Source organism: Ceratotherium simum, chromosome 12 (assembly GCF_057802395.1).
Source record: "Ceratotherium simum simum isolate JZ-2026a chromosome 12, ASM5780239v1, whole genome shotgun sequence".
Taxonomy (NCBI): Eukaryota; Metazoa; Chordata; class Mammalia; order Perissodactyla; family Rhinocerotidae; genus Ceratotherium; species Ceratotherium simum.
The window spans coordinates 11,451,238-11,464,606 of NC_141911.1; positions in this window are offsets into that span (position 1 = coordinate 11,451,238).

Here is a 13,369-nt window from a genome sequence, read left to right on the forward strand (position 1 = left end):
TTTTAATTGCTGTCAACAAATTCAAAACCTAAAATAAATGGACTAATGCTGGAGGCAAAGGGGGAAACAAGAGACATCTGTGGGTCTGTGTCCTAGGCTGTGCATTTGAGATCTCTGGACTGGGCGCATCTAAGGGCTGCTGGCCCTGAGAGTGTGGATGACCACCATAGAAAGCACTGGAATGGCATGGATTTGGGCATTTTGAAGTACGATTCTGATCACCAATTACCATGTGTGTGGGAGTTTTTCCCCACATCACCAAGCAAGTCTCTGACACAAGCTGGGTATCCGACAATTCAACTCAATTTTGACACTATCTACCTGGAGATAGCATCAGATCCCACAGGTTAAGTGCTCAGTCCTACAAGCCTGTGCCCCAGCCCTGACTTCAGATGCCAATCACAAGTCCAGGTTGTCACCTATGCTTCTGACAGATGAGCCATAGATCAGAAATTCCCATGACCCCCTCTTTGGGTTCCATTAATTTGCTACAGCAGCTCACAGAAATCAGAGAAACATTTTACGTACTAGATCACAAGTTTATTATAAAAGGATATAACTCAGGAACAGCCAGATGGAAGAGATGCATAGGGCAAGGTGTGGGGAAAGGGCGTGGAGCTTCCATGCCCTTTCCAGGTCAGCCATTCTTCCCAAATGTCTATGTGTTCACCAACCCAGAAGCTCTCTGAATCCCATCCTTGGAGGTTTTTATGGAGGCTTCACGACATAGGCATGACTGATTAAATCATTGACCATTGGTGATTTAACTCATTCTTTATCCCCTCTTCCCTCCCTGAGGTCAAGTGGGACTGAAAGTTTCAACCATTTAAACACATGGTTGGTTCTTCTGGCAATCAGCTGTCATCCTTAGGTTACCTAGGGGCTTTCTGAAAGTCACCTCATTAGCATAACAAAAGACAGTATTATCGCTCTTAGCACTTAGGAAATTCTAAGGATTTTAGGAGCTCTGTGTCAGAAACCCGGACCAAGACCAAATATATATTTCACAATAAATGTCACACGAAGACGTGAACATTTACCAGCCGTCTTTACCCTGCTCTGCTCCCCAAGCAATCCCAACATTTAGGCTTGTTTTGTTCATCAGTCAGGACTCTTTCTGCTGAATAACTGAAAACTCAATTTGGAAGGGAATTTATACTCTCACATCACTGGAAAGTCTAGAAGTAGGGCAGACTTCAGCACTGGTTTAATCCAGCAGGTCAACAACATCTCCAAGGACTAGTGCCTTTACATTTCTCTGTTCTTGCATCTGCAGTGTTGGCTTCACCCTAAGGCTGCTCCTGTATGATCTTGGTAGCTACCAAGAGCTCCCAGGCCACACTGCAGAAAGAGGGGGAATTAGACAGAGTACAAAGTTTGAATCAAGCCTTCGTGTCCTATAATTGCAAGGGAGAGCCCTCTTATTTACCCTGGTTGGATCCACTTAGAACAACTTCTACCCTTGAACCAATGGCTACAGTCTCAGGGATGGGATGTGCTGATGGGTACCTGGGAGTAGGGTGGGGCCAGATTGCCTCAAACCACTTGGACTTGAGGGAGAGGAGAGGATCCCCAAATGAAAATCTGAGTTTTATTAGAAGGAGGAAGGGGAGTGGATAGTAGCTAGGCAACCACAGTTCCTATGACGTTTTCCAACCTTCTCAACTGCCCACTCCTGGTAGACAGTCAATGGTAGGAGTCCTTATCCATGTCCCTTGGGTGTGAGGAAGGTACAAGGGCGAACTTTGCTCCAAACCTTTCTCAGTTCTCCCTAGCAAACATCTTTGATGAGTTTCTTGTATGCCCTCCACACCCCCCACACAATTCTTGCCGGACTCTGACAGGTGAGTCGGTCAACTGCCCAAGTCTAGTGTATAGATAGATCCTAAGACATTCTGAGTGCTTGGAAAATCATGAACAACCACGTCAAGGCTGCTGCCCCTCCCTGTTTGTGCATATTACTGCAAGTTGGATTCTACCTCGTGTTCAGCTCTCTCCTTTGTAGCAGGGAGGGAGGGGCAGTTGGAGGGTGCCACAGGGACATGCTAAGAAAATGAGGTACAAGTACGGTGCTTCTCAAAATGTTTAACACTGACAAGTCAACATGGTCTCTGGCTGAAAACCACCACTGCAGCTATGCCAGTGTGGACAGGCTGAATGTTTAGTGCTCTCTGCCCTCCCAGGGAGCCTTGGATCCTGCCTCACTGTCACTTGTTTCATGCGTCCAGCCAACTCAATGACAGTGATGATGATAAACGTCTACATGGCATTTGTGAGCCATTACAATGGTGGTGGTAAACGTCTACGTGGCGTTCATGTCTCAGGAAGCATTCGAATGCTTTGTATGTATCAGCTCATCGAACCCTCACAAAACCCTAAGAGACAGGTATTACTATCACCCCCATTCTAAGGTAAGGAAACAGATCCCCGCTAGGTTGGGCCACTTGCCCAAGTCCTCAGGGCTGTTAAATGTCTATGGTAGGGCGTGACCCAGGCAGTCCTGCTCCAGACTCCAAGGTCTTAACCACTGAGCTATTTCAGGGACATGTGAGGACTCACTCGTGAGGACCTATATTATTGGGGCATTGTGTCTTCGACTTAAAAGAAAAGGTAATGAATATTTTCTGAGTGCCTCTTGAGAGCTAGGCACTTTTACAGACCTGCTGTCTCAAGAACCTGAAGAGCTGGGTTTTGTTATCTTAGTTTTAGAGACAAGGAAGTTGACGCTCCAGGTGATTAGGTGACACAGAATTTCACAGCCAGTAAGTTTGTAAAAGTGGGAATTCAATTGTGAGCTACACAATGGTAAAGCCTGTGCTCTTCCCACTGGATCCAGCTGCTTCCCAGGCTCACCACAGTCGCCTCGGGATGCTTCACACCAGTGTTTTTGGGGGCTTGATGCCTGAGTGGTGGTGAAAATCAATTCGGTAGGTCAAAATAGCATTTAAAAAATGAAATGTAACAGAAAAGAATAAAGCCCACAGAAGAAAGGAGAAGAGACGGGAATAGAACACAGTAAAATAAAATAGAATAGAATATATAAAAGGTGAGGATAAGTATTTTTCGGTGAATCTTTGGGTTTAGTTATTCACATGTGTATACTGGATTATAATGTAAACTGTGGGTCACAATAAAAAAAAATGGAAGTCACAGCTCTGTGCTTTCCTGTCCCTTTGTCTGCAGGCACCCCTCTAGGGCCCAGGGGTTATGATAGTCATAACCCTAACAATAGGCCCTGTACTCTCTCTAGTTTTGAACTGAGCTATTCTGGAAAAAAAAAGTCCATCTCCTATTGGAGTTCCCAAGGATTAGGAACAAGACTGCCAATTTGGTAAGTTTCAGGATGGCTGCTAAAGATCACATTGCTGCCTCTTCCATTCACTGTTCTGAGAGTTTTCTCAGGGCCACACTCCCAGAATCTCCCTTTGTTTCTGGGCAGTATTCCACCTATGAGTGCAGAAGCTCTCCTCCTCAAAACCTGGGTCATCTCGTTGTCTTTCTTGATTTTTTTTAAATCTAGTTTTATTGTGTATTGGGGTCATACATGTACGTGGTTTAGAGACTCAGAGAGCCTTGCATGAAAAAAGGGAGGGCTCCTTAGCCTCTGCCAACTGCCTGCCGTTTTCTGCTCCCCAGAATGCATGCTTTCAGTATTTTCAACTGACAATTGTGACACTTACCTCCATTTCACCAAATAACATGCTTAGATTGCTACTTCTTGATTTTTCAATTTTAGATGTGATATTTTTACTTCTTACTAAAAGTTTAGCTCTTTTTCAGTCTCTCCAACACATCCTTCTTATCTCCCTGTCTTTCCAGTATAGCTATATAATAATTTTTATTAGGTAAGTATTCAATATTTGTACTATGAATATATAAACTCTACTTACAGCTGAGCCATATAGTGTACTATGCTTATTTTTTTCAAACACAATATTAAGTTTTCCCTGGATATAATTGACTTGATTTTTTATTTGCTTAATTATCTATGTGTTTATCACTAATTCAACCCCTCAAACTAGTTGTCTTTAGTTGTGTAAATCTCTTCTCAATATAGTCCAATACATCAGACAATATGGTAATATCACCTTATTGAAGAAATCCCCCCGGAGGTCTCTGCTCCAGAAATGAATGCGTTGCTTCCTAGGCCTGCTTCACAGCTGTTTTCTTGAGATCTCTCTCCTCTATCTTCTTGGGAATCTCTTTCACCCCTCTAATATTGGCAGTTCTGTTTCCTGGATCCCACGTTTTTTCTTCCTAGGTTTATTTTTTAATTTTGGTGAAGCACGTCATCGAGTCTCCTCTTAAGAAAGGGGACATGGAACCAATGTTTTGAGACCTCGCATGCCCAAAAATGTCTTTATTCTACTCTCACTCCCAATTAATAGTTTGGTTTAAGACAGAATTCTAAGTTGGAGATAACTTTCCTTTAGAATTTTCAAGACATTGTTTCATTATTTTCCGGCTTCCAGTAGTTTGAGTAGTTTGAGTTACTTTGAGTAGTTCAAAGCTATTTTGGTTATTGGTCCTCTGTTCCCTGTTTTTCTTTCTGGAAGCTTGTGGATATTCTCTTACTTCATTGTTCTGAAATTCTATGATGCAATGCCTTGGTATAGGCTGATTTATATCCATTGTGCTGAACATTCAAGGGAACTTTTCAATCTGGAAACTTATATCTTTCAACTCGAAGAAATTTTCTTTAACTAGTTCTTTGATCATTTCTTTCTTTCTCTTTTCTATCTTTGTGGAATATTTTTGTTGTTTAAAAGTTGGACTTTCTGTAACGGTTCTTTAATTTTCCTTTCTTTTCTCTTCTGTTTCTATCTTCTTTCTTCTTTATTTCTTTGAGATTTATTTAGCTTTATCTTTCAACTTTTCCATTTTTCTGTTAATCCCTAAGAATTTTCTTTTTAAGAATATGAACATTTTTTCTTTTTTAAGCATCCTGTTTTTCTTATTTCATGGTTCAATATTATCTAACTCTCTAAAAATATCAATAATATTCTTTTTGAAATTGTCCTTTCCCTGCATAGACTGTTCCCTCCAAGTTGTTTTTTTTTTTTTTTCTCCTGTTTGTTTTGTCTTGGTCTGACATATCAGATGCTTTTTAAAAATACTTACTTATTCTTGACTGGTCACTCCTTTTTTAGAGTTGTGGACTCAAAAAACTGTTTGGAAACTCTGAGGCCATGGGTGGGGATTGTCAACTGTTCTCACTGTAGGGTGATGTGGCTTGGGCTGTTTCCATGGAAACAATTAGTGTTAGCTTCTTTAGACGCTGGGCTGGTCTGAGTCCCCAGAGAAGACTTTCCCCACTCTCCTGCTTGAAGGCATAAGGCTGGATGCCTGTGTTTTGGATGCATAGTGGGGAAGAAGGCTGGGGTTGGTGGTGCTCAACCTTCAGTAGGCAAATTTTCACTTATTCCCTCTGATCTCAGTATGGTAGCTGTGTCCTCAGTTGTGCCTGGTGTGTCCCACTTCAGAGTCCCTCTGTTGTAACCTCAACAGAGAACAAACCTCCAGTCTTCTGCTGGGGTAGGGAGGAGCAAATGCCCAGATGTGCTGAGTAAGGGAGAAAAAGTGAGGGGGTGGAGTCTGACTGCTTCCTGAGTAATCTTCCATCAATCATTTTGTTTTTAGCACACCTTTACCTTCATTTCTAATTTCTGAACCTTCAGGAGATTCTGTGATGAAAATGGGGTCTTCTCTTTTCTTTATTGACAGTGGAGTCTTTACTGTATTGATTAATCTAGCTAAAAGTTTATCAAAACCTTTTGGTTTCATTGATTATCTCTTTTTATTTGTTTGCTTGCTTTCTATTTCATTGATTCCTATTCTGATCTTTATTATTTCTTTCCTTCTACTTACATTGGATTTGCTTTGCTCTTCTTTTTCACTGATTTTAGATATTTTTTCTATTCTTTTCTAATCTTAGCATTTAAAGCTATAAATTTCCCTCTAAGTAGTACTTTTGCTGCTACCATAAAATTTGATGTGCTTTTTTTCATTTTGATTTAGGTCAAGATATTTCCTAATTTCTCTTCTTTGAGGTTATTTAGAGGTGTGTTGTTTAATTTCTACATATTTGGAGATTTGCAAGATTTATTTCTATTATTGATTTCTAATGTAATATCCATTGTGGTTGGAGAATATACTTGATATGATTTTATTCCTTTCACAGTCATTGAGACTTGTTTTATGGCCTAGCATAGGGTCTATCCTGATGAATGTTCCATGCAGACTTCAAGAATGGGTATTCTGATGTTGCTGGGTGGAGTGTTTATATAAGTCAGTTAAATCAAGTTAGTTGGTAACATTCTTCAGTTCTTTATCCCTACTGATTTTCTTTCTACATGTTCTATCAATTCATGAGAGAGGAGTATCAAAATCTTCAACTATAATTGTTGGATTATAAATTTCACCTTTTAATTCTGTCAGTTTTTGCTTCATATGTTTCAGGGTTACTTTTTATGTGCATAGACATTTATAATTTTTTAGGTCTTCTAGCTTTATTGACACTTTTGTTACTATGAAATCACCCTCTCTTCTCAGTCATATTTCCTATCTTAAAGTTTATTTTGTTTGATATTAATATAGGCACTTTAGTTTGTTATATTTATATTGTATGCATCAGATATATTTTTTCTATCTTTTACTTTCAACCTATTTGTTGGTCTAGCTTTAATGTCAATCTGAATTTAAAGTGCACCTTTTGCAGCCAGCACAAGGTTGGATCTTGTTTTTTTTTTTCAATCTTTGTGTTTTGTTTGGAGTGTTTAATCTATCTATATTTAATGTAATCATTTATATGCTTGGCTTTAGATCTACCATGTTACTATTTTTTTTCTACTTGTCTTATCTCTTTTTTGTTCTTCAGTTCCTCCTTTATTGCCTTCTTTTGTATTAAAAATATTTTTGGTATACCATTTTAATTCCTCTTTACTTCTTTCTTCAACATTATTTAGGTATAATTGACTACCAAAAACTGTGTAGATTTAAGGTGTACAACTGATGACTTGATGCGTGTATACATTGTGAAATATTCACCACCACCAAGCCAATCAACGTTTCCATCATTTCATACCCTTACCATTTCCTTTTTTCTCCTTTTTTTGTGGTGAGAACACCCAAGATATACCCTCTTAGCAAAATTCAAATACACAATACAATATTGTCAACTATAGTCACATTGCCGTACACCAGTTCCTCAGAACTTATTCATTTTGCATAACAGACACTGTGTACCTCTTGACCACTATTTCCCCATTTCCCCCTCCCCCAGCCCCTGGTACCACCGTTCTACTCTTTGTTCCTATGAGTTTGAATATTGTAGATTCCACATGTAAATTAGATCATGCAGTATTTGTTTTTCTGCATCTGGCTTATTTCACTTAATGTAATATCATCCGGTTTCATCCATGTTGTCACAAATGGCAGGACTTTCTTCTTTTTAAGGCTGAATAGTATTCTATTCTGTGTGTGTATATATGTGTTTGTATATATATATATGTATAAATGTATATATATATATACATTTTCTTTTCATTATTCATTCTTCTCTTTGAAAAACACATAAGTTGTTTCCATATCTTGGCTATTGTGAATAGTGCTGAAATAAACATGGGAGTGCAGATATCACTTCGAGATACTGATTTCATTTCCTTTGGATATACACCCAGAGGGGGGATTATTATATAGTTTTATTTTTTGAGGAACTTCCATACCATTTTCCATAATGGCTTTACCAATTTACATTCTTACCATCAGTGTACAAAGACCCTCTTTTCTCCACGTTCTTGCCAAGACTTGTTATCTTTAGTCTTTCTGATAATAGCCATTTTAAGAGATGTAAAGTGATATTTCATTGTTGTTTTGATTTGCATTTTCCTGATGATTCCTGAAGTTGAGCACCTTTTCATATACCTGTTGGCCATTTGTATGTCTTCTTTTGAGAAATGTCTATTCATGTCTTTTGCCCATTTTTTAATCAGTTTTCTGATTTCTTGGGGTTTTTTTTTGCTATTGAGTTGTATGAGTTCCTTATATATTTGGATATTAACCCTTATCAGACATATGGTTTGCAAATATTTTCTCACATTCTATAGGTTGCCTTTTTACTCCACTGATTTTTTCCTTTGCTGTACAGAAGCTTTTGCGTTTGATGCAATCCCGTTTGTCTATTTTTGCTTTTGTTGCCTGTGCTTTTGATGTCATATCCAAAAATTCATTGCCCAGATCAATGTCAAGAAGCTTGTCCCCTATGCTTTCTTCTAGTAGTTTTATGGTTTCTGGTCTTCACGTTTAAGTCTTTAATCCATTTTAAGTTGATTGTTGTATACGGTATGAGATAAAGGTTCAATTTCATTCTTCTGCATGTGAATATCTAGTTTTCCCAACTCTATTTGTTTTTTTTGTGAGGAAGATCAGCCATGAGCTAACATCTGCCAATCCTTCTCTTTTTGCTGAGGAAGACTGGCCCTGAGCTAACTTCCTCCGCTTTATATGGGACACCGCCACAGCATGGCTTCACAAGCTGTGCATCAGTGTGCATCCGGGATCCCAACCTGCGAACCCTGGGCCACCACAGAGGAGTGAGCGCACTTAAATGCTTGCGCCACTGGGCTGGCCCCCCAACTCTATTTTTTGAAGAGACTATCCTTTCCTGTGTGTGTTCTTGACACTCTTGTTGAAGATCAGCTGACCGTAGATGCATGGATTTATTTCTGGTCTCTCTATTCTATTCCATTGTTCTATATGCCTGTTTTTATGCCAGTATTGTACTGTTTTGATTCCTGTAGTTTTGTAATATATTTTGAAATCAGGAAGTATGTCTCTGCTTTGTTCTTCTTTCGCAAGATTGCTTTTGCTATTTGAGGTCTTTTGTGGTTCCATATTAATTTTAGGATTGTTTTTTCTATTTCTGTAAAGTATGCCACTGGAATTTTGATAGAGCTTGCATTGAATCTGTAGATCAATTTGGGTAGTAAGGACATTTTAATAATTTTTCCAATCCATGAATAACAGGATGTCTTTCCATTTATCTGTCTTCTTTAATTTTGTTCATTACTGTTTTATAATTTTCAGTGTACAAATATTTCACCTCTTTGGTCAAGTTTATTCCTATGTATTTTATTCCTTTTTTTGCTATTGTGAATGGGGTTGTTTTCTTAAGTTCCTTTTTGGTTAGTTTATTGTTTGTGTATTGAAATGTGATTGATTTTTGTATGTTGATTTTATATCCTGCAACTTTACTGGATTTGAGTATTAGCCCTAACATAGAGTTTTTTGTGGAGTCTTTGGGGTTTTCTATGGATACGGTCATGTCATCTGCAAACAAAGATAATTCTACTTCCTTTCCAATTTTGATGCCTTTATATCATTTTCTTGCTACTTGCTCTGGCTAGGACTTCCAGCAGTATGTTGAAAAGAAGGGGTGAAGGTGGGCAGCCTTACCTTGTACCAGATCTTAGAGGGAAAGCTTTCAGGTTTTCCCCATTGATTATGTTACCTGTGAGCTTTTCATATATGGCGTTTCTTGCGTTGAGGTAAGTCTCTTCTATACCTATTTTGTTGAGAGCTTTAATCATGAATGGATGTTTGAACTTTGTCAAATGCTTTTTCTGTGTCTATTGAGGTGATCATGTGGTTTTTTTCTTTCATTTTGTCAATGTGTTGTATCACATTGATTAATTTGCGTATGTTGAACCATTCTTGTATCCTGGGAATGAGTCTCACTTGCTCATGTTGTATGATCCTTTTAGGGTGCTATTGAATTCAGTTGGCTAGTATTTTATTGAGGATTTTTACATCTATGTTCATCAGGAATATTGGTCTGTAGTTTCTTTTCTTGTAGTGTTTTGTCTGGTTTTGATATCAGGGTACTGCTGGCCTCATAAAATCAGTTTGGAAGTATTCTCTCTTCTACTTTCTTGAAGAGTTTAGGAAGTATTAGTATTAATTTTTCTTTGAATGTTTGGTAGAATCACCTGTGAAGCCATCTGGTCCTGGGCTTTTCTTTCTTGGCAGATTACTAATTCAATTTCTGTATTTATTACTAGTCTGTCCATGCTTTCTCTTTCTTCTTGATTCAGTTTTGGTAAGTTGTATGTTTCTAGGAATTTATCCATTGCTTGGTAGGTTATCCAGCTTGTTGGCATATAATTGTTCATTATAGTCTCATCATCTTTTTTTTTGTTTCTGAGGCATCCTTTGTAATGTCTTCTCTTTCATTTCTGGTTTTATTTATGTGAGTCTTCTTTTTTTCTTAATATAGCTAAGAGTTTGTTAATTTTGTATGTTATTTCAAAAAGCCAACTCTTAATTCTGTTGATTTTTTTCTGTTGTTTTTTAATTCTCTATTTGATTTATTTCTGCTCTTATCTTTATTATTTCCTTCCTTCTGCTAACTTTGAGTTTAGTTTACTTTTATTTTTCTATTTCCTTGAGGTGTAAACTTGTTTGAGATCTTTCTTCTTTTTTAATGTAGACATTTATCACTATAAACTTGCCTATTAATACTGCTTTTGTTGTATCCCATAGGTTTTGGTATGTTGCGTTTTCATTTTCATTTGTCTTGAGATAATTTTTAAATTCTTTTTTGGTTTCCTCTTTCACCCGATGTTGTTCAAGTGTATGTTGCTTAGTTTTTACTTATTTGTGAATTTTCCAGTTTTCTTACTGTTACTGATTTCTAATTTCATTCCATTGTGGTCAGAAAAGATACTTGGAATGATTTCGAACTTCTTAAGTTTTTTAAGACTTGTTTTGTGACCTAACATGTAATCTATCATGGAAAATGTTCTGTGTGTTCTTGAGAAGCTATTGGGTGGAAAGTTCTGTATATATCTGTTAGATCCATTTGGTCTATAGTGTTGTTCAAATCAGCTGTTTCTTTATTGATTTTCTGTCAGGATGTTCTATCCATTATTGTCAGTGGAGTATTGAAGTCCCTTACTATTATGTTCGTATTGCTGTCAATTTCTGCCTTCAGATCTGTCAATATTTGTTTTATATATTTAAGTGCTCTGATGTTCGATGTATATATATTTATAATTGTTATATCTTCCTGTGGAATTGACCCTTTTATCATTATATAAGATCTTTCTTTGTCTCTAGAGAGTTTTATACTTAAGGTCTATTTTGTCTGATATAAGTATAGCCACTCTCGCTTTCTTTTGATTACCATTTGCATGAAATATCTTTTCGTACTCCTTCACTTTCAGCCGATGTGTGTATTTAAATCCAGTATGAGTCTCTTGTAGACAGCATATCATTGGATTTTGTTTCTTTGTCCATTCAGCCACACTATGCCCTTTAGTTGGTGAGTTCAATCCATTTACATTTAAGGTAATTATTGGTGAGGACTTACTATTGCCATTTTGTTGGTTATTTTTTGTCTGTTTTACAGTTGTTTTGTTCCTCTCTTGTCTTACTGTCTCCCTTTGTTATTTGATGATTTTTTGTAGTGATTTGCTTTGATTCTTTTCTCTTTATTTTTTGTGGGTCTATTATAGGTTTTTTCTTTGTGGTTAGCTTGAGGCTTGCATAAAATGTTTTGTGGTTATAACCCTCTATTTTAAGTTGATAACAACTTAACTTCAACTGAATACAAAAACACTACACTTTTACTCCCCCCACACACACACAAAATTTGTGTTTTTGCAGTCAGAGTTTCCTTCTTTTTATATTGTGTATTCATTCATAAATTTTTATGTTTTAACTTTTATATTAGGGTTAAAAGTAATTTATGCACCACCAATATAGTGTTACATTAACTGTGTATGACTGTATATTTACCTTCACTAGTAAGATTTATGCTTTCAGGTACTTTTGTGTTGCTGTTTAGCATTGTTTTGTTTCAATCTGAAGAACTCCCTTAAGCATTCTTGTAAGGTACATCTAGTGGTGATGGACTCTCTCATCAGTTTTTATTTGTCTGGGAAAAACTTTCTCTCTCCTTCACTTTTAATGAATAATTTTGCTGGTTATAGTATTTTTGGTTGGAAGATTTTTCTTTCAGTATCTTAAGAATGTTATCCCACTCTCTCCTGGATGTAAGGTTTCTGCTGAGAAATCCACTGATAGTCTTACGGGGATGCCCTATATATGATGAATTTCTTTTCTCTTTCTGCTTTCAAAATTCTCTTTATCCCTGACTTTTGACAATTTAATTATGATATGTCTTGACGTAGACTTTTTTATGTTGATCCTGTTTAGGGATATTTGAGCTTCATGAATTTGGATGTCCTTTTTCCTCCCAACATTTGGGAAGTTTTCACCCATTATTTCCTTAAATAAGTTCTTTTTCTCCCTCTCTCTCCGTCTCCCTCTCTCTTTCTCTCTCCTTCTTCCAGAAACTCCATAATGCCTATATTGATTCGTTTGATGCTATCCCATAAATCCTGTAAGCTTTCTTCATTGTTTTTTTCCTTTTTCTCTTCTAACTGGATAATTTCAAATTATCAAGTCTTTGAGTTTGTAGATTCTTTCTTCTGCTTGATCAATTCTGCTGTTGAAGTTCTCTATTGCATTTTTTATTTTATTAATTGCATTATTCAGTTGTTTGGTTCTTTTTAATGATTTCTATCTCTTTGTTAAACTTCTTATTTTGTTCATGTATTGTTTTCCTGATTTTGCTGAGTTATCTCTCTGTGTTCTCTTGTAGCTTTCTAAGATTCTTTGAAATAATTTGAATTTGAATAATTCAAAGAATAATTTGAATTTGAAATAATATTTTGAATTCTTTGTCTGGCAACTCTTAGATCTCCACTTCTTTGGGGGTCAATTATCGGAAAATTTTTGTATTCCTTTGGTGGTGTCATGTTTCCTTGATGTTTTGTTTTTCACATAGCCTTATGTTGATGTCTTGTGTTGTGTTGATTTGATGAAGCAGTGACCTCTTCCAGACTTTACAAACTGGCTTTGGATGGGAAAAGAGCTTCGCCTATGGATTCTAGGGTACAGGCTGGGTGAAGTGCTGTTGCTCCAGCTCTAGGGGGCGTAGTTTCAGCTCCAGCTCTGAGGAGGGCACAGTGGCATAATATCTGTGCAGCTCCATCAGCTAAGGTTAGCATCAGCAAAGACTGCAGAGGTCCTTGACATCTAAGGCTGTGGGTGTTCACAGTGATGGTGAGGGCTGTTGGTGTCCCTGTTGGTGAAGACTGCTGGATCCTTCTGTTCTCTTTATTCCCCACAGGGGGATGTCAAGGCCAAGAAGATCCCTCTTGGTTCTGGGTGTGGCATGAAGGCATGCTCACAACACTGGTGGCACCAGTGTCTGAGGTGCAGTGGAGTGGTCACAGGGCCAAGTCTGATGCACAGGCATGTGCAGAGCAATTGTAGTTCCAGGGTCTGGTGTACAGGAATGCTT